This window comes from Perca fluviatilis, chromosome 16 (assembly GCF_010015445.1).
Source record: "Perca fluviatilis chromosome 16, GENO_Pfluv_1.0, whole genome shotgun sequence".
NCBI lineage: Eukaryota > Metazoa > Chordata > Actinopteri > Perciformes > Percidae > Perca > Perca fluviatilis.
Window position 1 is genome coordinate 3,443,846 of NC_053127.1, and position 26,060 is coordinate 3,469,905.

A 26,060-nucleotide genomic window follows, 5' to 3' on the forward strand; every position below is an offset into this window, starting at 1 on the left:
TGGAGGATGCGGGCATCGATCCCGCTACCTCTCGCATGCTAAGCGAGCGCTCTACCATTTGAGCTAATCCCCCACAACACCTTGGCTGTTCAGACGTCATCTACAGCTCTAGCAACAGTTTGTGTTGTCATATGAGTCCCGACTGTCTAACGGCCGATTATCGGCTTGGTGTGTCTCGGCTCTTACAGGTACCTACTACTAGTTATTTTATGATGCTAAAATTTGTGTATAATTACAAGGAGTCTGGTAGGGTTAGCGAACGTATTTTGCGGATGTTTATATGTATTTTATGTTGATATGTTTATAGGCAGCTATATTCTATTTTAGTTATATATTCACAACTGCAATAAAACAACAATTTGCTGCCGAGCTACTTAATTACACAGGTAATGCATTTTCACAAACTCCTTGAGATTTCATCCGATCGACTTCAGATTTGGTTTGTGCCATCTCAATACCCTAACGATGAAAAGTTATTAAAAGCTCCTTTTTTTGTTGAAAGGCGTGGGCGTGTCGGCCATTTTAAGCATTTAGCTGTTAAAGAGGAAGTTGTTGTAACTCAAAAGTACATTGACCAATGTGCCAGAATTACTCACGATTAACAAGGGTTAAAATGTAAATTGCAGGTTAAATTTTTCATGAAGTTAAGCTTATTAAACATAAAGATTAGAGGCGCCCACCATTGTTCTGTACGGCTTTTTATAACAAAATGCAGAATATAATATGAAAAGTTGGTACTTTTTAACAGTGGTTTTAAGCACTCCCCCTCGCTTCCACTAGGCGGGGTGTGACGTCATAAGAGGGACTCCAAGACTTGAGTTACCGTTAGTAACGGCTAGTAGGCTAGCAGTTATATGGTAAACTATTGTGTTTGTGCGGGATGTACGAGTACATCAGAAACAGGGCAGAGGGTCCACCAGGACAAACAGCTGATTGGTGCCTGGGTGAGGTTTAGGGCTACAAAGTGGGCTGATTTTACTGCTGCCTCTGGGACCCACTCTCTCCTCTGCTGCTGCGCTGTGGCCCTGTGTGTGTGTGTGTGTGTAGATGTACCTGTATTCTGTGTGTGTGTGTGTGTGTGAGTGTGTGGCCGTGTGTGTGTGTGTAGCCGTGTGTGTGTGTGTGTGTGTGTGTGTGTGGCGGTGTGTGAGAGACGGCTGGTCAGCAGGTTGTCAGGTGCTTGTTGAGTTTAACTCCAAAAAGACAGTTAACCACAGGTTCCCGTTAATCTTATGATGGACATGTGTTGTGATATTTGAACAAATGATCCGTCAATGGCGAAAAAAAAGCCTCTTATTTACGAGAGCGGTCTGAGAGACCTGTTTACAGCGGGGTGTCCGAGCGAGACTGTCCGAGAGACGAGCCAGCGGCCAGGGCAGGCGCTGCTGGTTGTCGCGTTACTTTATGGAGCTTCTCAACTCTGAAAACTTTAAGGCAAATTGTCAATTCAGTAATGATTTTCGCAAGACTACCTATATTCGAAATCTGAAAAGTTAATTTCTTGCCTAAAACGTTGTCAGAAGTGAATTTAGTGATGAATGAGATGGTGAAAATGGATAAAATTGTCCCGTTGTTGTAACCATACCTTAAACACAGTGTAACCATAGTCGACAAAATATTAACGAGAACATCTGAAAATACTGTGGTGCAGTACACCTTTTAACCATTACATAGGTGTCTATGGGACAGTGGTGCTGTTTCAACATTATAATAATAATAATATTAAATTGAATTTGTATAGCGCTTTTCATAGACTCAAAGTCGCTTTACAGGGTAGGGTAGATTACAAAAACAGAAAAAAAAAAAAAAAAGTCAGGCACAGATGAAAAGGAAGGGGCGTGGGGCAAGGGAAAGGCAGGGGTGAAGAGGTCTTGAGGAGGGACTGGAAGATGGTGAGGGACTCAGAGGTGCGGATCTCTTGGGGGAGGGAGTTCCAGAGCCTGGGAGCTTCTCTGGAGAAGGCTCTGTCCCCAAAACTGCAGAGTTTGGACTTTTGGATATAGAGGAGACCAGCTGAGGTGGATCTGAGGGACTGTGAGGGTTGGTAGGGGGAGAGGAGACCAGCTGAGGCGGATCTGAGGGACCGTGAGGGTTGGTAGGGGGAGAGGAGACCACCTGAGGTGGATCTGAGGGACAGTGAGGGTTGGTACGGGGAGAGGAGGTCAGTGAGGTATAAGGGGGCCAGATGGTGGAGGACTTTTTAGGTGACGACCAGAATTTTGTAGGTGATCCGGTGGGAGATAGGAAGCCAGTGGAGTTGTTTTAGGACTGGAGTGATGTGGTACCAGAGCTGATGCCGAGGAGTAGTGAGTTGCAGTAGTCCAGTCGGGAGGAGATGGAGGTGTGAATGAGTCTTTCAGCAGCGGGGGGTGTGAGAGAGGGTCTGATTTTGGAGGTTTGGAGATGAAAGAAGGAGGTTTTAATGATTTGACGGATGTGGGGCTCAAGGGAGAGGGTGGAATCAAAGATAACGCCAAGGTTGCGGGCCTGGGGAGATAGGGAGACAATGGTGCCGTCGATGGTGAGAGTGGGGTTATTGGTTTTGCTGAGTGTGGATTTGGAGCCGATGAGGAGGAATTCTGTTTTATCGCTGTTGAGTTTGAGGAAGTTGTGTTGCATCCAGGTTTTAATAGCTGACAGACAGGAGATGATGTGGGAGAGGGGAGGATTGTGCGGGGATTTGGTGCTGAGGTAGATCTGGGTGTCATCGGCATAGCAGTGGAAGTCCAGGTTGAAGTGGCGGAGTATGTGACCAAGAGGGAGGATGTAGATGATGAAGAGGAGGGGGCCAAGTACGGAGCCTTGGGGAACACCTTGAGTGACTGTGGCTGTGGCAGAGGTGTGGTTGTGGAGAGAGGTGAAGTGGGATCTGTTGGATAGGTAGGAGTGGAGCCAGCTGAGTGCAGTACCTTCGACACCGAGGTCTTTGAGTCTGGTGAGCGAACCGCTGTCAGCAGAGGTGAGGAGGTCGTTGAGGATTTTGAGGAGAGCGGTTTCTGTGCTGTTGAGGGGGCGAAGATGGGTTTGTAGTTGTGAGGCGACTATGCGTTCCAGGGTTTTAGACAGAAAGGGGAGGTTGGATATTGGGCAGTAGTTGTTGAGGGAGGAGGGATCTAGACCAGGTTTGTTAAGGATTGGGGTGACAGCGGCAGTTTTGAAGGCAGAGGGGACAGTTCCAAGGTACAGTGAGGAGTTGAAGAGGTTAGTGAGGGAGCGGCATAGGACCGGGAGGCAGGACTTCAGAAGTGGAGTAGGGAGGGAGTCAAGGGAGCAGGTAGTGGGTTTGGAAGAGCTGATGAGTTTGGAGATTTCAGGAGGAGTGACCGGGTCAAACTGGGAGAGGAGGCAGTGAGGAAGAGGGGTCAGGAGGTCAGGAGAGATGGGGGGAGGAGGGGCCGTGGTGGGTGCTGGAGTAGATCCTGGGAGGTCAGATACAGGGGATAGAGATTAGTAGATGATGTTGATTTTGTCAGTGAAAAAGTGGAGGAATGAGTTGCAGAGATCCAGAGTAGAGGTAGGAAGGGTGTTGGTCCGAGGCTTGATGAGGTTGTTCATTGTGGAGAAGAGGGTTCTGGGGTTTTGGCAGGGGTTGGTGGAGAGGTAGGCAGATTTGGCAGCAATGAATCTCGAACATAAACATGATCCTGAAATGGAAAACAATGTTTCCGCCCGGTTTCGAACCGGGGACCTAAGGCGTGTGAGGCGAACGTGATAACCACTACACTACGGAAACTGCCATGTATGATGATTGCGACATATTTTGGAAAATACATGATGGAAAAACACCTCTAAAGTGACACGTAAATGACTTGGACCGGACACACACACACACACACAGTATGTAAACCTGGTTTGTGTTGTTTCAGACCTCAGATGGTTCTCAGCACGGAGGAGACGTCGGGCACACGGAGCTGTTGGGCTGATACAACCAGCCACGTCAACATTTGCAATTATGAACAAAACACAATATTCAGTGGACCCCAAACAACTATATCTTATTATAGTTATATACTTACAACTGAAATTAAACAACAATTTGGTGCCAAGATAGCTAAATACACAGGTTAAAAGCTAGCTAGCTAAATACAAGAAACATCAAGCTAGCTGAACACACAGGTTAAAAGCTAGCTAGCTAAATACAAGAAACATCAATCTAGCTGCACACACAGGTTAAAAGCTAGCTAGCTAAATACAAGACACATCAAGCTTGCTGCACACACAAGTTAGAAGCTAGCTAGCTAAATATAAGACACATCAAGCTAGCTCATAAGGGTGATAACCTCAGCAGCATCTCTTAAGAATCTAGATGGAATATTGCCAAAGCCAGTTTTCATACCAGAAAATATTAAAATTATTGAAACCATCACTCACCAAATTCAGTCAGGGAAACTGCCGAGGCCAGGCATGCTTTCACTGCTGAAATGTGTCTGTTAGCATGACCTTGAACTCTTCACAAGGAAAACACTCCTGCAGATCTGTTGCCACTTTTAAAGCAGCTGCATTTTGTTCTTGTGTGAGTGTGTCCAAGTATGCCCACCAGCGCAGTTTCTGGAGTGCTTCCATCAGGAGCTTGTGAGCCCGTATGCTCCTGTTGTAGTGATGGCCGGAGATCACTCCATCAATTGAGCCTGCGGCCACCAGGTCAGACTCAATCAAGATGTCCTGAAAGCCAGCATCACCATACAACTTTCCTATGCATGACAGATATGCCATTGCTGTGTGGAACTCTCCCATCCTCACTACAATTCTCTCGGAGTAAGAATTTGTTTGCCAACGGATCTCTTGGGCCTTGGCATATATGGCTTGATCCATAACCAAAACAACTTCTCGTTGTTCCAAAGTGTCAGCAATGGCAATGGAGCGGCTCAGGATGGTGTGGACAGTGTTGAGATCAGTCGGGCTGGCGTCAATCACTGGTAGGTAGCCAACGTGTGTAGATGGTAGGACGGTCTCTTCCTTCAACATGACATTAAACCCTGTCCATCCAGGAAGGACTTTGCCCTGGGCCTCAGGTACTTTCAGTAAAAAGAATGCAGCATCAATTCTTCTACTGGTAGTTTGAGCATATCTGTATTGGTCCTGCTGGAGATCTATCTTCAAGGCAAAGTTCTGTGGACCAGACCGCTTTCCTCTTGTGTAGGTTGCCAGATTCAGTGGAGGAGGATGAACAGACCGCTCTCGTGTTCTCTGTCTGGGTAATGTGTCTGGTAAGGATGCTCTATAACTGTTTATGGCCCTCTGAATTATTATACCATTGGTGTTATGTGTTGTCCCTTTACCTGAAAGAGTCTCCTCTCCAAAGTCATTATTATCCCAGACAAGAGTCACTGGCACTTCACTACTGATTCTTTCAGGGATGTATGTTTCTCCTCTCTCCATTTGTAGGTGAGCAAGGGCAGTATCATGCTCAAGGACCTGGGTATTGGATGAGCAGTGACCCAGACCATTTAACAACCCTATAAGCTGTGCCGAGCCAGTCATATGCCGAACTGCCATTGCAAGTGAGCACTGTTTTGGCATGAGCCACCGTCCTCTGGTTGCCAGGGTAATAATGTCCTGACAAGTGGACACTATCTTTCTGCTGTCCTCTGAAGTGACAGCAACACGTTCATTTGATGGTTGTGATGACATTCCTGATGTCCATGCAATGAAATTAAAAAGTTGGTGAGGCACTACACTCAGGGCATTCTCCAGTGTTAGGTCACCTGCCGTGGGAGGCCATGGAAGCTTTGGTGATCTTTTTGATGTGTTTTGAATGATTTCTTTAAGTGTCATTGCTGCATGATATAACACCCGAGAATCATCAGTGTTGATGGTGGCATTTTCAATATCTCCTTGACTTGTCATTTCTCCTTCACTTTCTTCAGATGAGGAGGAAGCAGAGGAGACAGCAACGTCATGCACAATCTCATCAGCTGACAGATTGTCCACATATACAAGGTAGGTTGTGGATGCCTTCTGGAATTTCAAGAAGGGATGAGACTTGTGAAGTCTTGCTTTTAGTGAGTTTGCCTTATAAGCTGCAATGTTCACTCCCTCTGTTTCTTCCACAGTTTTTTTGAAAAGCAAATTCAGCTTTGACAGTCGAAGCACTTCACGGTGTTTTAACAGCCTCTCCTCAATGACTGTTTTGCAGAAGTGCTTGTATCCATTTTCATATATGTTCGTTTCTGTTTTCTCAGTTTTGTGTGTGGTCAGGTACCGGGTATAATCTCGATAGCAGGTGAAGTGATACCGTGCTTCACTAGCCACCAAGTCCCTGTCTTGGATATGGAGAAGGAGAGACTCATCCCTTCTGCCTTCAGCAGCGAGAAGCAATTTCCCGGCATGGAGTGTTTCACACTGTTAGTTTTTCTTTTATCCTTTTCCTGCTGTGTGTCTGAACCTTGTACTTCTCATGTTTGCAAATAATGCATTGTACTGGAAGCAGGTGTGGGGCACGCTTGGATGTGTAGAGGTCACTGGTGTAAGACCTCAGAGCCCGTGTTTTCACTGGAGTTGCCTGACCATCCTCTGCCTCTACCACTAAAAAAGTGCAAAACAATAGATTTAGATTCTGCACCCTTCTCTCACATCACTGATTAAAGAAAAATGGTTTGTAACTTTCAGCAGGGGAAACCTCATGCTCCATATATTGGTTCCACCTGTTCCCTTAACATGGGTAATAGACCATTTTGCTATAATTGGAAGGGTACATTTTGGCAGGGTGTTTTTATTATATTTCTGTTTATACACTACATATATCTATATTATTTGTACTATTCTTATGTTACTGCTACTACATTGCACATATCTGTACATGTTCATACATTGTTCATATTGCTTATCCATATTTATTCTTATAAGGCTACTGCTAATATACTAATACACACATTTATATGTAATTTATATTACTGTAAACCATATACTACTACTTTCGTATACTGTATATACTATTAACATCTTTATCAATACTAGTGAAACAGTTGTACTTGTATTCCCAACTTGTATTCTATTATGTCATGTATATTGTATCCTATTATTTAATGTATATTCTGTATGTGTGCTGTGTCTGATATTTTGCTGCTGCAACACAATTTTTTTTTTTTTGGGATCAATAAAAAACTATCACTGCACTGTATGTCTTAAACTGTTTATACTGCACCACCTGTCTATACAATATAATAATACAAACCTTCCTTTGCAGTTTCTTCAACTAATACTGCCTTCTCTCTTCTCCTCTGTGCTCGTTTTATCTTGGTGATATTTGTGAAATGGCTGTAGCACTCCCTGTGGTAGCCAGTGTTAGCTGGTTTGACTAACTGGTTTGTAGGTTCCTGGCTTTGTAACTGGTATGCCTGTATTGCCTCTTCTGCTATAATACTTTCTCTACACTCGAGGTCTTTCCACAGAAACACTGATTTAATGAATTTCTCCCAACTTATGTCTGTGAAGGGAATGGTGGGTCCACTTCCCTCAAATATATGCATGCAGCACTTCATTGTTCATTGCACTTCATGTTTTGCCATTTCTTTCCAGTATATAGAGCTCAACAGTGACCGCCCACTTTTTATCGGCTCTGGTTCAGGAAGTATTTTTCCCCATTCAATTGTTTCATTAGCCTAGAAATCTAGACGCACCCTAGCTGCAGCAAATTTAATTTGAAGAGGTAAGTCTGGAACCGAGCCAACCAGCTACAAGATGAATAGTGAGCATAACTCACTCGGTGCAAAAAAACATTTTGAAAACGGCGAAAAAAAGAGAGGAAAAGGTACAAGATCGTGTACATAAACTATCAGAGACTTCAATGGCAGACGCTCACTCTAGCCGTTCACAGTTTTACGGGTACGCTAAACGTTTCTATGGTAACAGCCAGTTGTTGACAAACGCGTCACCAACACCGACACTTTCCTACGTACGCTATTGGATGAAGGCAACAAGTACGTCATGAATGTCGGACCACAGACGTAGCTGCCTGCTTCATTCGCCGGGAAAATAACCTGGAGGAAGTTACCGATATTATAGTTATAGACAAAGTATGTGAGTGGCAACAATTTTTATTTGCTTTGTTGAAAAGCGTAGCGGTTACATATAAAAAACTGGGTTATCCATCACCACAGATCGTCTGAAAACACGAAATCTCTCCTCGGCCCACCGCCTATAGGCCATAGTGGTCCCCTAATACTGTATCTGAAGTCTCTTTTTTCTTCTTTTATAGATCCCTATACTGTGGCCCTGTATCTGAAGTCTCTTTTATATAGACCTTAGTGGTCCCCTAATACTGTATCTGAAGTCTCTTTTATATAGACCTTAGTGGTCCCCTAATACTGTATCTGAAGTCTCTTTTATATAGACCTTAGTGGTCCCCTAATACTGTATCTGAAGTCTCTTTTATATAGACCTTAGTGGTCCCCTAATACTGTATCTGAAGTCTCTTTCCCATAATTCAGCCTTAGTGCAGAATTACAGCCACTAGAGCCAGTCCCACAATGAGCTTTCCTTAGGATGTGCCATTTCTGTGTCTGTAGCTATTGAGGAGGAGAGAGGGGGAGGGGGAGGTGGAGGGGGTGTGGCCTTGTCCAACTGCCACTTTGCTCGTTTGCACACAGAAGACACATTTAAGATCTTACCAACCAAACACGGGAGCTTCCTACCGTAGGGAAAAGCAAAGAATGTTTCTTTAAAAAAGTCCTGATTATTTACATGGAGTCTGGTGGGTCACTTCTGTGGCAACAGTGAGGCCTAATGGCCTGCTGACAGCAACTACCTTCCACTAATATAAAGTTTTACATTTACACGGACAATAAGGTCAAAGATTCATACAGCAGATATAGGATTGTGTTTCAGAAAAAACAAAGAGTTATTAAAAGCGGTTTCTGCTGCCCGGTGGTTATGTGAGAATAACCAAAAACCAGAGGTTGCTATTGTAGGGAAAAGCAAACAATGTTTCCGCCCGGTCTCGAACCGGGGACCTTTCGCGTGTTAGGCGAACGTGATAACCACTACACTACGGAAACCCTGTGGATGACTGTCTGATGCATTCAGGAACATAAAGGAAACTAGCTTCACTTTACTTCACTTCTCAATTACGTTGGGCCAGCAAAGCAAAAAAATAAAATAAAAATAACTCTTGATACTAACTTATTTAGTTGTGGTTCCGTCTGGCATCCTATGTCATGGAATGTAGTGGAAAGGTGCTGCTGTGATGTACTCTGTAATAAGACAGTAATCAGATGAAAAGAGTCAGTATCTGCAACGCTAACGTTCTTATCCCCTGTGAAATCAGGAGACAGCACATGTAAACAAATGAACACACCACATGACATCCTTTTGCTAGTCAAAGCCCCGGTTGTTTAAGTAGGGAGAAAATATACTGCTGGTTATGGACAACAGTCTCCACTTAACAAAGCAACTTAAACGCACGTGTTGCTTACCACTTTACACAACAACGTTAGCCAACACTACCAAATTAGCTGGGGCATACAGTGGTTTTGTGCCCTTACCAATCAAACTGTAAAGTAGCATTAACGTTCTAAACATACCTTCACGTGCACACTTGTATTTAAAAAAATTATCTGTTACAAATATGCCAAACCATTTCGGTATAAGATTAGCTACAGCTTTAGCTGATTAGCTACAACCTTGAGATTCAACTGCCCACTAGAACACTTGGTAAAGGTTTATAAAATATAGCGTACTTACAGGTCTGTATCTGAATCTCCAGGATGGCCAGACAGAGTCGGAACAGCACTGTCTTTCAGAACTAATCGGTTTGAAAATCCTGAATTGAACTGCTGTCGGTTCAGGAAGCAGTCCTCCGTAAAATGGACAGAACACAACGAAAGGTCGGGGCTGTAGTCCTGGGGAATAGTGTCAAAAACAAATTTTAACCACTGACTCTTCAATTAATCTCTTTCCCCGTGCACTGACGAATACAGCGTCTCCTGGACATGACTGATAGACTCTCAACTCTCCGGCCGCTATGAGTGGTGGGGGGGGAGGGGTGCCTTGCAACTAGGCGAGCTTTATAACTTCTGTTATGAGCTGACGTCAGCTCGCCACAGAAGAAAATAGAGCTGTTTGGAGCAGTTTGTGAACAGTGTTTTCTGTTGGAGATGGAAACGCCCTTTGGGTGGACTTTGGGCTTTTTCACTTTTTAAACCCATTACATGCCCAAAAAACATATACAGCTCAGTTAAGGAAAGGGAAAAAGCCCAAAAACATAATATGTGCTCTTTAAGAGATAAATAGGCCGTGCAGTTGCTGAATCTGTCCTCATTTCAGATCAACAAAGAGATTTTCGTCAGATTTTTAGAGACTCTAGTCACGCTCAACCCGCTCGCCATTTCCGGGTGAGTCCCGACTGCCCTGCCGCCGACTGAACATGTCAGGTCGGCCAAAATGAACGCCGACAGCCCCTCAGACGGACAACATTGAGTCACGGGACACAGTTGAGTCACCGACCTCGCCAGACTGTCCAACGGGCGATTATCGGCTTAGTGTGCCTTTAGCCAAACGTGATAACCACTACACTACGGAAACCCTGTGAGGATGAACATGATGCATTCAGGAACATATAGGGAACTGGACTCAACTGTCATCACTTTACTTTAATTTCCTTACGCAACATTGGCGCGCTTAAGCTCGGATGCGGCAACTGTAAAACGCCCCTTACAGTTAGGTGACGCTACGACAATAATGTTTCCGCCCGGTCTCGAACCGGGGACCTTTCGCGTGTGAGGCGAAAGTGATAACCACTACACTACGGAAACCACCACATATGAAAATGGTGACATATTTTGGAAAATACATCATGGAAAAGCATCTCTACAGTGATATGTAAATGACGTGGACCGGACACACACACAGTATTTAAGCCTGGTTTGTGTTGTTTCAGACCTCAGATGGATTGTGGGGCGTGGCTACAGCAAAGGGAGCATGGCTACAGCATAGGGGGCGGGTCAAACCATCACCAATCAAAAAGAAACTGCTGAGTTCAATGACACCTCACACAAGACATTACCTTTAACGGTTAAGTTAAATATTATGAAAGCCTGAGTAAGTGGGCGTGGTTAAAGTATAGGGGGCGGCTCAGTATCACATGTTGACCACACATAAGTTTCATGTAAATCGGATGATGTTTGTCATATAAGGTGCATTTCCTGTTGCCAGCGGGGGGGCGCTATGACCAAAAGTCAATTTTGGCCTGTAGGTGTCCTCAGGCCTGGACCCTTAATTTTCGGGCAGATACGACAACGTACACTCAAGTTACAACAACACAAGTTAACAGCTAGCTAGCTAAATAAATACAAGAAACAGCTAGCTACACAAGTTAACAGCTAGCTAGCTAAATACACAGGTTAACAGCTAGCTAGCTAAATACACAGGTTAACAGCTAGCTAGCTAAATACAAGAAACATCAAGCTAGCTGAATACACAGGTTAACAGCTAGCTAGCTAAATACAAGAAACATCAAGCGAGCTGAATACACAGGTTAACAGCTAGCTAGCTAAATACAAGAAACAGCTAGCTAGCTGAATACACAGGTTAAACGCTAGCTAAATACACAAGTTAACAGTTAGCTAGTTAAATACAAGAAACATCAAGCGGGCCGAATACACAAGTTAACAGCTAGCTAGCTGAACACACAGGTTAACAGCTAGCTAGCTGAATACACAGGTTAACAGCTAGCTAGCTGAACACACGGTTAACAGCTAGCTAGATGAATACACAGGTTAACAGCTAGCTAGCTGAATACACAGGTTAACAGCTAGCTAGCTAAATACAAGAAACATCAAGCGAGCTGAATACACAGGTTAACAGCTAGCTAGCTAAATACAAGAAACATCAAGCGAGCTGAATACACAGGTTAACAGCTAGCTAGCTAAATACAAGAAACAGCTAGCTAGCTGAATACACAGGTTAAACGCTAGCTAAATACACAAGTTAACAGCTAGCTAGTTAAATACAAGAAACATCAAGCGAGCTGAATACACAAGTTAACAGCTAGCTAGCTGAACACACAGGTTAACAGCTAGCTAGCTGAACACACAGGTTAACAGCTAGCTAGATGAATACAAGGCTTCAGGCTGCACTAGATCCGTCTTCAATTAAAGAAGAAATATTTTGGAGGATGCGGGTATCCATCCCGCTACTTCTCGCATGCTAAGCGAGCACTCTACCATTTGAGCTAATCCCCCACGATGCTCTCGACAGAGAATCTACAGACAGCAGCCAAAATGCAGGTACGGCAAAGGAAGGACAGTCACTGCTAAAAACTGGAATTGAAAATCCTGAATTGAACTGTTGTCGGTTCAGGAAGCAGTCCTCCGTAAAATGGACAGAACACAACGAAAGGTCTGGGCTGTAGTCCTGGGGAATAGTGTCAAAAACAAATTTTAACCACTGACTCTTCAATTAATCTCTTTCCCCGTGCACTGACGAATACAGCGTCTCCTGGACATGACTGATAGACTCTCAACTCTCCGGCCGCTATGAGTCTAACAAGCTTGTTTGGTGGTGGTGGTGGTGGTGGGGGGGGGAGGGGTGCCTTGCAACTAGGCGAGCTTTATAACTTCTGTTATGAGCTGACGTCAGCTCGTCACAGAAGAAAAGGCTTCACTACAATAGAGCTGTTTGGAGCAGTTTGTGAACAGTGTTTTCTGTTGGAGATGGAAATGCCCTTTGGGTGGACTTTTTCACTTTTTAAACCTATTACATGCCCAAAAAACATATACAGCTCAGTTAAGGAAAGGGAAACAGCCAAAAAGCATAATATGTGCTCTTTAAGAGCACATATTACACACAATAAATAAATACACAAAACTAAATACACAAGTTAACAGGTAGCTAGCTAAATACACAGGTTAACAGCTAGCTAGCTGAACACACAGGTTAACAGCTAGCTAGCTAAACACACAGGTTAACAGCTAGCTAGCTGAATAGTAGGCTTCAGGCTGCACTAGATCCATCTTCAATTGAAGAAGAAATATTTCAGAGGATACGGGCGTCGATCCCGCTACTTCTCACATGCAAAGCGAGCGCTCTACCGTTTGAGCTAATCCCCCACGATGCTCTAGACAGAGTTGTGCATGAAGGAATCTACAGACAGCAGCCAAAATGCAGCAACTTCAGGTACGGCAAAGGAAGGACAGTCACTGCTAAAAACTATGTGCATCCTTGTCCCAGAAATGCTTGTTACTAACTTAGCTCTGGGGAGTTCACTCCCCGGAGTCCTTATGTTTCTTCTTCGCCCAGAACATCGCCTCGGATTAGGGTGGCACCAAGACCTGGGTCCTGGGTGCAGCTGTCGCTGTGGACCGGCTACACCCTGCTACGCTCTGCGATTCCCTGCAATGTCCTGCTACGTCCTGCCGCTTCCACCCACGCTCTGCTGTGCCACGCTACACCCCGTAACTCCCTGCTGTGCCCGGCTATGACATGAACTACTACCATTGTAGTCACTGATCCATTATCTTTATTGTGACTATTACGCCACTGTTCATCACACCCCCAACCGGCCCCGTCAGACACCTCCTACCAAGAGTCTGGGTCTGCCGAGGTTTCTTCCTAAAAGGGAGTTTTTCCTTGACACTGTCGCGATAGCCACTGCTAATGCTTGCTCTTGGGGGGAATTACTGTAATTGTTGGGGCTTTGTAAATTATAGTGTGTGGTCTAGACCTACTCTATCTGTAAAGTGTCTCGAGATAACTCTGTTATGATTTGATAATATAAATAAAATTGAATTGAATTGAATTGAATTAACCAGACAGTGCCTCTCCCAGGCTGTCAGCCGTTTTCTCGGAGTCTCCCTACAAACTAACCTGAAGTGACTGGAAAAAGGAAGACACTTTACTAATACCTCATCAATGCTGTCCATGCTGTCGCTCACACACTTCCACAGGAGCATATCTCACGGACTGCATCCGAGAAGAAAAACCTGACTCTTCTTTTGTCTTTCAGAGCAGCTGTAGACATCATCTGCTGTCACCGCATCACTTCTCTGTGAAGACACAACAGGTTTGAAAAACTACACACAACATGGCCGCTGTTACAATAATTTGGTATGAAACAAAACCGAAAGATTAGGAAAGTCTCAGTTAGCCGTAGGTTTGTCATAGTTTTGTGTGAAACCGTTCAGTGAACTACATCTCCCATCTCACACTAGCTACCTCACCTAGCTTGATGATCGGCTTGCTAGCTAGCTAGCTAGCTTAGCTCTGTTAAACAACACATGTAACGTTATTGTAACTGCTGTGTTTTATCCAGTGAAGTGTTTTCAGCAGATAAGCAAAAGAACAAGCGAGATCCTCTGCTCATTAGAGTAACGTTACATCCTGGTACGATACACACAGACATCGTAGCTTCAGCGAGACGTCATCCATGAAGTTTGTAGTCTTTCTAATTACGTATCTTCACAGTCTTATAGTTCAACAGTTTAACAATAAACTGAGACTTTCTTCAGTTGAAAAATAATGTTTTGAATTGACGAACATCATATGTGTAATCCATGGCTCGATTCAAACGGGATCAAAAAATAATTATTATCTCTCCATTGACTCTAGTTCATACATTTTCGAAAGATAAGTTCCATTGGCCGGAAGTAGAAGGGGCGGGACTTCAGCTCTCTATTGGAGAAGAAATATTTTGGAGGATGCGGGCATCGATCCCGCTACCTCTCGCATGCTAAGCGAGCTACCATTTGAGCTAATCCCCCACGCTGCCTTAGCTGTTCAGATGTCATCTACAGCACTAGCAACAGCTTGTTTGAGTTATCAGCTGCTGGCAGATGAGCATCAGCTCAAACAGGTACTGACCTATACTAACGAGGACAGCTGGAAATGTTTTGGTGCAGTACCCCTTTTAACCATTACATAGGTGTCTATGGGACAGTGGCGCTGTTAGCCTCCACCTAGTCCTGGGTCTTCCCCGAGGCCTCCTCCCAGCTGGACCTCCCTCCACCTAGTCCTGGGTCCTCTCCGAGGCCTCCTCCCAGCTGGACCTCCCTCCACCTAGTCCATTTTTTGCACACAGAACACACGTTTGAGCACTTACCAACCAAACACCAGAGGTTCCTACCGTACGGAAAAGCAAAGAATGTTTCCGCCCGGTCTCGAACCGGGGACCTTTCGCGTGTTAGGCGAACGTGATAACCACTACACTACGGAAACCCTGTAAGAAACAGCTAGATGCGTTCAGGAACACATAGGAAACTGGCCTCACTTTACTCCTCAATTTAGTCCAAACATTTTAAGTGGCCAGCAAAGCAAATGAAAAAAAAGAAGAAACAAGTCTTTGTAGACGTTCCTTCTTTCTACTGGTATTTTTTCCCCGTCTGTCGCTTTTTATGAAGTTTTTGTCGCTGTTTTCTAAGTTTTAATAATATTTTCCGCCTATTCTTGCCTTACTTCCTTCTTTTTATAGACTTTTTCCAAGTTTTAAATTTTTCGGACATTTTTTGGGACTTTTTTGTCGCCTTTTTCAAATGTTTTCGGATTAGTGCCTGCTGTTATGGAGACGTATTACGTCTCGTGTCTTTGGTGTCTTCTGATGAACTTTTTGGACCAACTCGGGGAAACTGATCAGACACACTGCCTTTTCTGCCAAATAGCTCGTTTAATCCTAATAAACCATCATATATAGCCTATTTTTGTGTAAATATCAGCCGGGATGTGATCTGTACAAGAATATAAACATGATCCTGAAATGGAAAACCTTGTTTCCGCCCGGTCTCGAACCGGGGACCTTTCGCGTGTGAGGCGAACGTGATAACCACTACACTACGGAAACCCTGTGGAGAATACCGTGATGCGTTCAGGAACATATAGGAAACTAGCCTCACCCTCTCATCACTTCATTTTTTATTTAGTGGAGCTAGCCATTCAGTGGCCAGCAAAGCAAAACATTTAAATATAAAACTCTTTGTTAATCTTTGACATTTAAAAAACAAAATTTACACTTTTTTGAAAAAAAATTCCCTAAAATATGTATATATATATATTTTGTAAAGTTAATTTTTTTTTTCAGTAAAAGAAAAGCCCATGACGTTACACACGCATCGGAGCTTTTCAGTGGCCAGCAAAGCAAACACTCTTTGTAGTCAAGCAATAGTAAAGCAGCCCAGCATGACTGGGTGGTATTAGTGGTTATATGGGTGAATGAATGAATGATTGTACATATATTTACATATATTTACATATATTTACATATATTTGCTAGTTTCCCCGAAACTCAGGCATATCCATCTGGCAACTTTCCGTTGGAGAACTTTTGGGAAGGGGCGAAAATCCTGGTTATCTGATTGGACAAACCATCTGTCTATCACCACCTATAGTTGGTGATGGACGGGCCAAATCAACCAATCAGATCAAACTCTTGCCGAAACCAGTCGGGAGAAGAGCAGAAACATCTTTTCCTCCGAGAAAAGCCTCCAGTGCCGTTTATTGCTCTTCTTTCAATGAAGGAATACTTTCTAATTCAGATAAAACTAAATGTCTTTATTATTATAATTATATTTAGGACTTATGCATGACATATTTTTAATGAGCATTTTGCAAAAAGTTCACGTACCCCCTGCAGTACTCCAAAGTACCCCCAGGGGTACACGTACCCCCATTTGAGAAACACTGGTTTAGACTGAACAGTCGCTTCTTGTTCAGTAGTTGCTCAGTTCAGTAGCGCAGCATGATTGGGTGATATTTGTTACATACATTGGTGCGCGGCATGTCTGATTTTACATATATTTGTTGGTTTCCCCCCAATAAACCATGATATATAGCCTATTCTGTGTGTAAATATTAGCTTGGACATTGTCCTGAAATGAAAAACCATGTTTCCGCCCGGTTTCGAACCGGGGACCTTTCGCGTGTGAGGCGAACGTGATAACCACTACACTACGGAAACCCTGTGGAGAATGCTGAGATGCATTCAGGAACATATAGGAAACTAGCCTCACATGCCCCAAAGTCATAAAGTTCACTTTGTTTTAGTTTAGTAGGGCCAAACATTTTCAGTGGCCAGGAATTTACATACACATAATCTACTAACTGCTAAACTGCAGATAATGTGTGTCTGACACATACATCGCCAAATCCACCAGACTCCATGTAAATAATCAGGACTTTTATCATCGTAAAACACACTTCATTCAAAGAGGACAGAAACTAAATAAAACTACCAAAAGCCGTCTTGGTTCATCTTTCCACTGTTCCAACAATCACCACTCTGGTTTGGTTGAAATAAACCCTTAATTCACCCATTTACATGTGGAGATATGCTGGCTCTATACACACTAAAAGTCCTGATTATTTACATGGAGTCTGGTGGAGATATGCTGGCTCTGTACACACTAAAAGTCCTGATTATTTACATGGAGTCTGGTGGAGATATGCTGGCTCTATACACACTAAAAGTCCTGATTATTTACATGGAGTCTGGTGGAGATATGCTGGCTCCATACACGCTAAAAGTCCTGATTATTTACATGGAGTCTGGTGGAGATATGCTGGCTCTATACACGCTAAAAGTCCTGATTATTTACATGGAGTCTGGTGGAGATATGCTGACTCTATACACGCTAAAAGTCCTGATTATTTACATGGAGTCTGGTGGAGATATGCTGGCTCCATACACGCTAAAAGTCCTGATTATTTACATGGAGTCTGGTGGAGATATGCTGGCTCTATACACGCTAAAAGTCCTGATTATTTACATGGAGTCTGGTGGAAATATGCTGGCTCTATACACGCTATATATATATATACATATATAATAAGATGTTGGAAGCCCCTCTAGTGGACAGAACGTGTAACAACAACCACATGCTTGTAGTGGCATTGACAATGCATAATACATAAGCCTGAGTAGTGTAGTACATATTATATTACAGTCTGCAATTGAGCATTACATATTTGAATATTATATATATAATATAATATAATAATATAATAAATATAATATATTATATTTGAATATTACAAAAATATCAAATGGAATTTGAATGGTATTATAGAGGAAGATTGACAGCTCTAGTACAGATAGCCACTGTTTATTTTTTTTACAATCATGACATACATGACTTAACCTCTGCTTTCTCATCTTACACATCACACTGGTCCATTCCATAAATACCCAACGGCCCCTTAAGAGATTTTGATACCGCCGCGCGGCAACCGCACTGACAACCGCCTACCTGCAAGAGCGATTCCGAAAAAAGGTGATTCTGGTGATTTGGGGAGTTATTTTGTGTCTCTGGTGCTTCTACACACACACACACTTTGAATAAATCCATCCATGGTGTTCTGAGTGAGATCTGGTGTCTGAATGTGTCCTACCTTCAGTCTCCTGGTAAGCTGGTCAACATCTGCACAGCTTTCTACGGCACTAGCCGGAACGAGCCGGCTAACCGCAACCCTTAGCATGCAAGCGTTGCCGTTAGTGAGGTAGCATGCTAACGTTAGCATGCTACCTCGTTCTCAATAGCAAAGCACCGCTACAACACACACTAGTTCACCATAATCTACCAGAAGAACTACTTCCATGTGCTCCCTGGTTTAGAAGAAGTCTCCCAGCTGATCCTGCCTTGGAACTGACTGAAGTTGGAGAAACAGCCTTTCTTTTACTGTCTATGGAGCTAGCTGACATGATCTACGACCTGAGCTACTGAGCATGTGCGAGTGCAATCAAAGATAGTACAGAAGAAGAAGAAGAAAAGAGGTCTCACTCTGTAGCTAGAACAGAGACCTGAACACAGGGTGAAAAGAGGAGCTGCAGCAATGTGCAGTACAACTAAAATATGGAGTTTTTTGATAATGAAAACCTGAAAATGAGCAGAATAGTGGATGGTATGTTTTTCGCAAAGTCATGATGCCATGTTGGACAGCTGTTTTTTTAGGAATGGGTACATAACCAAAAACGAAAATTATTTATTTTTGTGTCGGCGGTGAATGCCACAAGCCCGTAGGCGATAGCGATGGCGATGGCGATGGCGAGGAGGCGACCTATGAATGCTTGTATGAGTTTTTGAAGGCTGTTTTCTCCGTGCAGCAGTCTGCAGAGCTGAAGCAACAGGGACACTGTCGCATTTCTAGCGAGTCTGTCTTCTCTCGCTGTAGAAGTCATTGCATATGAATGAAAGAGAGGGAGAGGTGTGGACAAAGAGCCACAGAGAGTACTGTCTCTTACAAATGTGTTTTTCCCCTCCACTAACTTCTGCGATTTGTGTTGGGTCAGACCCATCTGCTAGCGATGGGGGGGCCGAGACTGAGAGCTACATGGAAAAATATGCACCAAAAATATGCACCACACAAGCCACTTTGAAATGTTGCTGTTTTCTAGTGTTAATTTTGTCACCTAATTTTAATTTAGTCTTAGTCTTGTGCCAAATGTCCTTGTTAGTTTTAGTCATATTTATTCATTCATATGTTTTTTTGTTAGTCAAGTTTCAGTCGACTAAACGTCTCGTCATTTTAGTCTAGTTTTAGTCAAAACATTTTTTTTTTTTAAATAACGGTAGGGTTCCACACAGCGAAACACCACACGAATTTCGGGCCAGCGAAAGTTTGCCTCGGGGGGCGTGGTCGCGAAAACAACACGCAACACCGCAACATGTTTTTAAATGTCCCGGGCTGTCAGAAGACAGGGCGGTAAAAATGCACAGCAGCAAACCATTGGTAAAATGTTAGCTCATAAATGCTCTGGTAACCTGGCTATGTAGCATAGCTGCCTCGCTACGCTTACAATGAAATGCAATGTCCGAACATGCTAGCGGTTGACCTGTCGGCTAGCTGAATCATTTTGAGTGTTTAAACTATCTCCAGTGGTCTATTTGGTGGTGTGTGTTCGCCCTGTTTAAGTTCGTGTGACATATAAACAACAATCCGTGTTGCTACAAGCGTCAATGTTCGCCAACAAAACATGTAATCAAACAAATGCACAAGTAGCCTAGCTAGCTAGCTGCCTGGCTAGGCTACAATGAAATCCAATGTCCGAACATGCTAGCGATTAGCCTGTCGGCTAGCTGAAAAGTTTGAGTGTTTAAACTAACATATACAGTGGTCTATTTAGCGGTGTATGTGCCCTGACTAAGTTTGTGTGTCATATAAACACAATTCGTGTTGATAGAAGTACCGATGTTCGTGTAGAAACATTTTAATCACATCAAAATGTTCATACGGCGCTGATAAACTCCGCCATCTTGGTCAGACTTTTTTTGTAACTCCCGCCTCCAAAAAAAAACACACGGACCTGATTGGTTCTCGAGTGGTCCTCATTTGAATATAGTTAAACTTTCGTCAACTTTATTTCGCTCCCCTCGGCGATTCGCTCTCATCTCGCTCAATCAGGGCGAATTATCGTCTCCGTTCAACCTCAATGAGAGCGAAGCGAAATTTCGCTGTGTGGAAACTTAGCGTAACAATTTATTTCTGAGATTGTTTCTGATAACCGTTTCAGTCAAATAGTTCTATCAAAATAAATTATATGAAGTTGTATAAATATCAAGCCTCTTCCTTATTTCACCAGTAAATTCCTGTTAAACGACAAAAACAACCACTGAATGGGAAAAGGGTATTTTACAATAACATTGAACGCAGCACGAGGCTGGCGAGGCGAGTTTGAAGTGAACGCAACATTCGTGTTGTTTTTCAGACAACGGCAGCTACAGACTGTCGTACGTACCCCGGTTGGAATCCTACACAGTGAAATACAGACCCACTTTACACCGTTCAGCTGTCAGCATTTTAACCGTGTTTAATAATAATAATAATAATACATTTAATTTGTAATGCACTTTATATTTAAGCAAATCTCAAAGTGCTACATGATAGTGCTAAAAATTATAAAAACACATGGAGAGCATGAAAAGAAAAGGAAGTAAATAAAAGGCAAAAGGACACAAGTTCACTCAAAAGCTCTCCTAAAAAGGTGGGTTTTAAGGCCACGTTTAAAAGCATCCACAGTCTGTGGTGTCCTCAGGTGGTCAGGGAGAGCCTTCCAGCAGCTGAGCAGAAAGCCCCATCTCCCATTGTACGAAGCTTTGTCCTGGGAGGTTTCAAAAAATATGCTGAGGCAGATCGGAGGGTACGTGTTGAGGTCTGTGGGGTGAGGAGTTCCTTGAGGTAGAGGGGGGCTTCACCATGAATGCACTGGTGGGTAAGGAGGGAGACCTTGTACTCAACCCTGAGTGAGACAGGAAGCCAATGGAGTGATTTAAGGATGGGGGTGATGTGGTCATATTTGCGCACCCTAAACAGGATCCTAGCAGCACTGTTTTGAATATACTGCAACTTCTGAAGGCTTTTGTCAGGGATCCCGGTGAGGAGTGCATTGCAGTAGTCCAGCCTGGAGGAGACAAAAGCGTGGACAAGCTTTTCCGCGTCTGCAGGAGTGAGCGTGGGACGGAGTTTGTGGATGTTCCTGAGGTGGAAAAAGGAGGTCTTGCAGAGATGTTTGATGTGAATCTCAAAGGTCAGATGAGAGTCCATTTTAACACCCAGGTTAGTGGCTGATGTTGAAAGTGGAATAGTTTGGCCGGAGAAGTTGATGCTGGTAATGTCAGATGATTGAACCTGGTGTGGGGGGCCGACTAGAATGGCTTCAGTCTTGGAGCTGTTTAGCTGCAGTCAAGTCCAGGAGGATAAGAAGAGATGGAGAGCCAGCGTCTGCAGTCATCCGCAGGTCATTTGTGACCCTGACCAGGGGTGTTTCTGTGCTGTGGCCAGGGCGGAAACCAGATTGAAATTTCTCAAACAGGTTGTTTTGTTTTAGATGTTTACTCCAGCTAGTAGTTAACGGTAGGCTAACGTTACCTGCTGCCAAGAGTAGTGTTTACTAGCTAACGGTAGGCTAACGTTACCTGCTGCCAAGAGTAATGTTTACTAGCTAACTGTAGGCTAACGTTACGTGCTGCCAAGAGTAGTGTTAACTAGCTAACGGTAGGCTAACGTTACCTGCTGCCAAGAGTAGTGTTTATTAGCTAACTTTAGGCTAACGTTACCTGCTGCCAAGAGTAGTGTTTACTAGCTAACGGTAGGCTAACGTTACCTGCTGCCAAGAGTAGTGTTTACTAGCTAACGGTAGGCTAACGTTACCTGCTGCCAAGAATAGTGTTTACTAGCTAACGGTAGGCTAACGTTACCTGCTGCCAAGAGTAGTGTTTACTAGCTAACGGTAGGCTAACGTTACCTGCTGCCAAGAGTAGTGTTAACTAGCTAACGGTAGGCTAACGTTACCTGCTGCCAAGAGTAGTGTTTATTAGCTAACTTTAGGCTAACGTTACCTGCTGCCAAGAGTAGTGTTTACTAGCTAACGGTAGGCTAACGTTACCTTCTGCCAAGAGTAGTGTTTACTAGCTAACGGTAGGCTAACATTACCTGCTGCCAAGAGTAGTGTTTACTAGCTAACGGTAGGCTAACGTTACCTGCTGCCAAGAGTAGTGTTAACTAGCTAACGGTAGGCTAACGTTCCCTGCTGCCAAGAGTAGTGTTTACTAGCTAACGGTAGGCTAACGTTCCCTGCTGCCAAGAATAGTGTTTACTAGCTAACTGTAGATAACGTTACCTGCTGCCATGAGTAGTGTTTACTAGCTAACTGTAGACTAACGTTACCTGCTGCCAAGAGTAGTGTTTATTAGCTAACTTTAGGCTAACGTTACCTGCTGCCAAGAGTAGTGTTTACTAGGTAACGGTAGGCTAACGTTACCTTCTGCCAAGAGTAGTGTTTACTAGCTAACGGTAGGCTAACGTTACCTGCTGCCAAGAGTAGTGTTTACTAGCTAACGGTAGGCTAACGTTCCTTGCTGCCAAGAGTAGTGTTTACTAGCTAACGGTAGGCTAACGTTACCTGCTGTCAGGTGTAGTGTTAATTAGTTAATTTACTCTTAGTCAGCGTTTTTGGGCATTGGCGCAGTCTCGTCATCTTCTCGTCTTAGTCATGGAAAAAAAGATCGTTGACGAACATATTTAGTCTCGTCTGAGGAAATTTACGCTACTGTTTTCATGAATACAAAAGTTGGGTGACCCCCTCCTATACTAAAAAACTTTGGGTGACCCTCCCCTCAACAAAGACATGACCTCCTCTATTTTCCTCCGGTGGTCCATTCCATTAATACCGAACAGTCCCTTATGGACACTTTTCTCACATACAAGTTTCACGACGCATTTCGCCAACATTTCACACGACTGTGACTAGTAAACAAATTATTATTTTGGATATATTTGCTTACCTGTAGTAAGCTAACAGAGAACAAGTTGACCTGTTGATGCTAACCGCGTTTTTAGCACACAGAGGATAGATTTGGGTAAATACCAACCAAACACCAGAGCTTCCTATCGTAGGCAAAACAAATAATGTTTCCGCCCGGTCTCGAACCGGGGACCTTTCGCGTGTTAGGCGAACGTGATAACCACTACACTACGGAAACCCTGTGAGAAAAGTACGATGTGTTCAGGAAGAACTAGCTTCACTTTACTCCACTTCTCAATTTGGTGGGTCCAAACATTTTCAGTAGCGCAGCATGATTGGGTGATATTTGTTACATACATTGGTGCGCGGCATGTCTGATTTTACATATATTTGTTGGTTTCCCCCCAATAAACCATGATATATAGCCTATTCTGTATGTAAATATTAGCTTGGACATTGTCCTGAAATGAAAAAACCATGTTTCCGCCCGGTTTCGAACCGGGGACCTTTCGCGTGTGAGGCGAACGTGATAACCACTACACTACGGAAACCCTGTGGAGAATGCTGAGATGCATTCAGGAACATATAGGAAACTAGCCTCACATGCCCCAAAGTCATAAAGTTCACTTTGTTTTAGTTTAGTAGGGCCAAACAATTTCAGTGGCCAGGAATTTACATACACATAATCTACTAACTGCTAAACTGCAGATAATGTGTGTCTGACACATACATCGCCAAATCCACCAGACCTTTTAGCGTGTATAGAGCCAGCATATCTCCACCAGACTCCATGTAAATAATCAGGACTTTTAGCGTGTATAGAGCCAGCATATCTCCACCAGACTCCATGTAAATAATCAGGACTTTTAGCGTGTATAGAGCCAGAATATCTCCACCAGACTCTATGTAAATAATCAGGACTTTTAGTGTGTATAGAGCCAGCATATCTCCACCAGACTCCATGTAAATAATCAGGACTTTTAGCGTGTATAGAGCCAGCATATCTCCACCAGACTCCATGTAAATAATCAGGACTTTTAGCGTGTATAGAGCCAGCATATCTCCACCAGACTCCATGTAAATAATCAGGACTTTTAGCGTGTATATGGCCAGCATATTTCCACCAGTGTAAATGGGTGAATTAGCTAACTGTAGGCTAACGTTACCTGCTGCCAAGAGTAATGTTTACTAGCTAACGGTAGGCTAACGTTACCTGCTGCCAAGAGTAGTGTCAACTAGCTAACACTAGGCTAACGTTACCTGCTGCCAAGAGTAGGGCTGGGCGATATGGACCAAAAGTCATATCCCGATATATTTTGGCTGAATATCGATATACGATATATATCCCGATATTTTTTTCCGCGAAGTGAGAGCAAATGTTCAGTCAAAGCCCAAATCAAATATGACATGTCACAAGTAGTTTCATAGAAACAGTTGCAAAATCAAATAAATAATAAACCGGTTTCTTCACCTGGTTCATGATTAAATGCTCAGCTGTTCAAATAACAATAAAATGTAAACCTAAATACTGTATAACAGGAGTACCTTTTTGAAATCAAAGCTCCATAGGCTTGTGTGTTTTGTTTCCAAAGGTCAATTAAGCTTTAGATATTAATATAATCTACTTTGTTCAAAATGTAATGCCTCATGCCTGTAAGCCTAGGTTATAGTCCCATTCTTTCACTTGATACTGCTTCCACTTAAGTAAACTTAAGATGAACTATCGACTACAAAACAAAGAAATTTATTATGATCGGTTCACAGATCTGAGTCCAATCGGAAACTTCACCCTTCTGAACTAAGAGTTTCTGCTTCAAGGTGAAGTTTAAACAGACTGAAATGTCCAGGTTCATTCCTCCACTATTTATTTCTGGATGTATTTAAAGCGTTACATGTAATTTTAACGGGCACTGAGCTCCAGATCCTGCAGCCGCAGACGGTCGCTGCCCCGCTGTAGCCTCTCTCCGTCCGCCTGCCGCCGCAAACTTAGTGGAACTTTTCGCCGATATCGACATACAGTTCGTCCTGGTTACGTGTAAGATCCTACGGTCACAACTCTGTCTTTGGCTGGTCCGATCTGGATCAAGCGGGGACCGGCGCGCACCGCGAAGCTGTGTTTTTGCCGGGGAAGAGACGCTGCGGCCGCCACGGGGCTCTCCGCCTCCCGCTCCGCCCGAGCTCAGATTGCTGGTCGACGGCGGCATATATAATCATAAAACACATTGTCACCTGTTAAATGTTATCCATGCTGTTTGTTCTTTTCATTTTCCTCTATCGAACATAATTAAGCGGTACAAAAGTCCGGCATCTTTAGCGTTGATCTGAATGCTTCGGACCCCTGTTCCAAGATACGGCGGGTTTTTGACGTATGTTTAGAACCTCACGGCGACATATCTATGGGAGCAAGGATCACATTTGAACTATATTGATATATGCGATATGGTCTAATTCCATATCTCATTTAAAAATATATCGATATATTTGTTTATATCGATATATCGCCCAGCCCTAGCCAAGAGTAGTGTTTACTAGCTAACTGTAGGCTAACGTTACCTGCTGCCAAGAGTAATGTTTACTAGCTAACGGTAGGCTAACGTTACCTGCTGCCAAGAGTAGTGTTAACTAGCTAAACTGTAGGCTAACGTTACCTGCTGCCAAGAGTAGTGTTAACTAGCTAAAACTAGGCTAACATTACCTGCTGCCAAGAGTAGTGTCAACTAGCTAAAACTAGGCTAACGTTACCTGCTGCCAAGAGTAGTGTTAACTAGCTAACTGTAGGCTAACGTTACCTGCTGCCAAGAGTAGTGTTAACTAGCTAACGGTAGGCTAACGTTACCTGCTGCCAAGAGTAGTGTCAACTAGGTTCCCCATATTCAGCTGAACCACTATTTGGACGTTT

General features: G+C 43.5%; 1 long non-coding RNA gene and 8 other non-coding genes across 9 annotated transcripts; 1 reads left to right on the top strand and 8 right to left on the bottom strand.

Moving 5' to 3' along the window:
• Positions 1–73, bottom strand: trnaa-agc. Its single transcript has one exon. It is a non-coding gene; the product is annotated as a tRNA-Ala (tRNA).
• A 4,390-nt stretch (positions 74–4,463) lies between these two features.
• LOC120543629 lies at positions 4,464–5,895 on the top strand. The gene is made up of 3 exons (XR_005636377.1): positions 4,464–5,207; positions 5,386–5,501; positions 5,868–5,895. It is a non-coding gene; the product is annotated as an uncharacterized LOC120543629 (long non-coding RNA).
• Positions 5,896–8,923: 3,028 nt separating this feature from the next.
• trnav-aac lies at positions 8,924–8,996 on the bottom strand. The gene has a single exon. It is a non-coding gene; the product is annotated as a tRNA-Val (tRNA).
• A 1,682-nt stretch (positions 8,997–10,678) lies between these two features.
• On the bottom strand, positions 10,679–10,751 carry trnav-cac. The gene has a single exon. It is a non-coding gene; the product is annotated as a tRNA-Val (tRNA).
• Positions 10,752–15,077: 4,326 nt separating this feature from the next.
• Positions 15,078–15,150, bottom strand: trnav-aac. Its single transcript has one exon. It is a non-coding gene; the product is annotated as a tRNA-Val (tRNA).
• A 546-nt stretch (positions 15,151–15,696) lies between these two features.
• trnav-cac lies at positions 15,697–15,769 on the bottom strand. Its single transcript has one exon. It is a non-coding gene; the product is annotated as a tRNA-Val (tRNA).
• A 1,040-nt stretch (positions 15,770–16,809) lies between these two features.
• trnav-cac lies at positions 16,810–16,882 on the bottom strand. The gene has a single exon. It is a non-coding gene; the product is annotated as a tRNA-Val (tRNA).
• A 6,444-nt stretch (positions 16,883–23,326) lies between these two features.
• On the bottom strand, positions 23,327–23,399 carry trnav-aac. Its single transcript has one exon. It is a non-coding gene; the product is annotated as a tRNA-Val (tRNA).
• A 240-nt stretch (positions 23,400–23,639) lies between these two features.
• Positions 23,640–23,712, bottom strand: trnav-cac. Its single transcript has one exon. It is a non-coding gene; the product is annotated as a tRNA-Val (tRNA).
• Between the last annotated feature and the right edge of the window lie 2,348 nt (positions 23,713–26,060).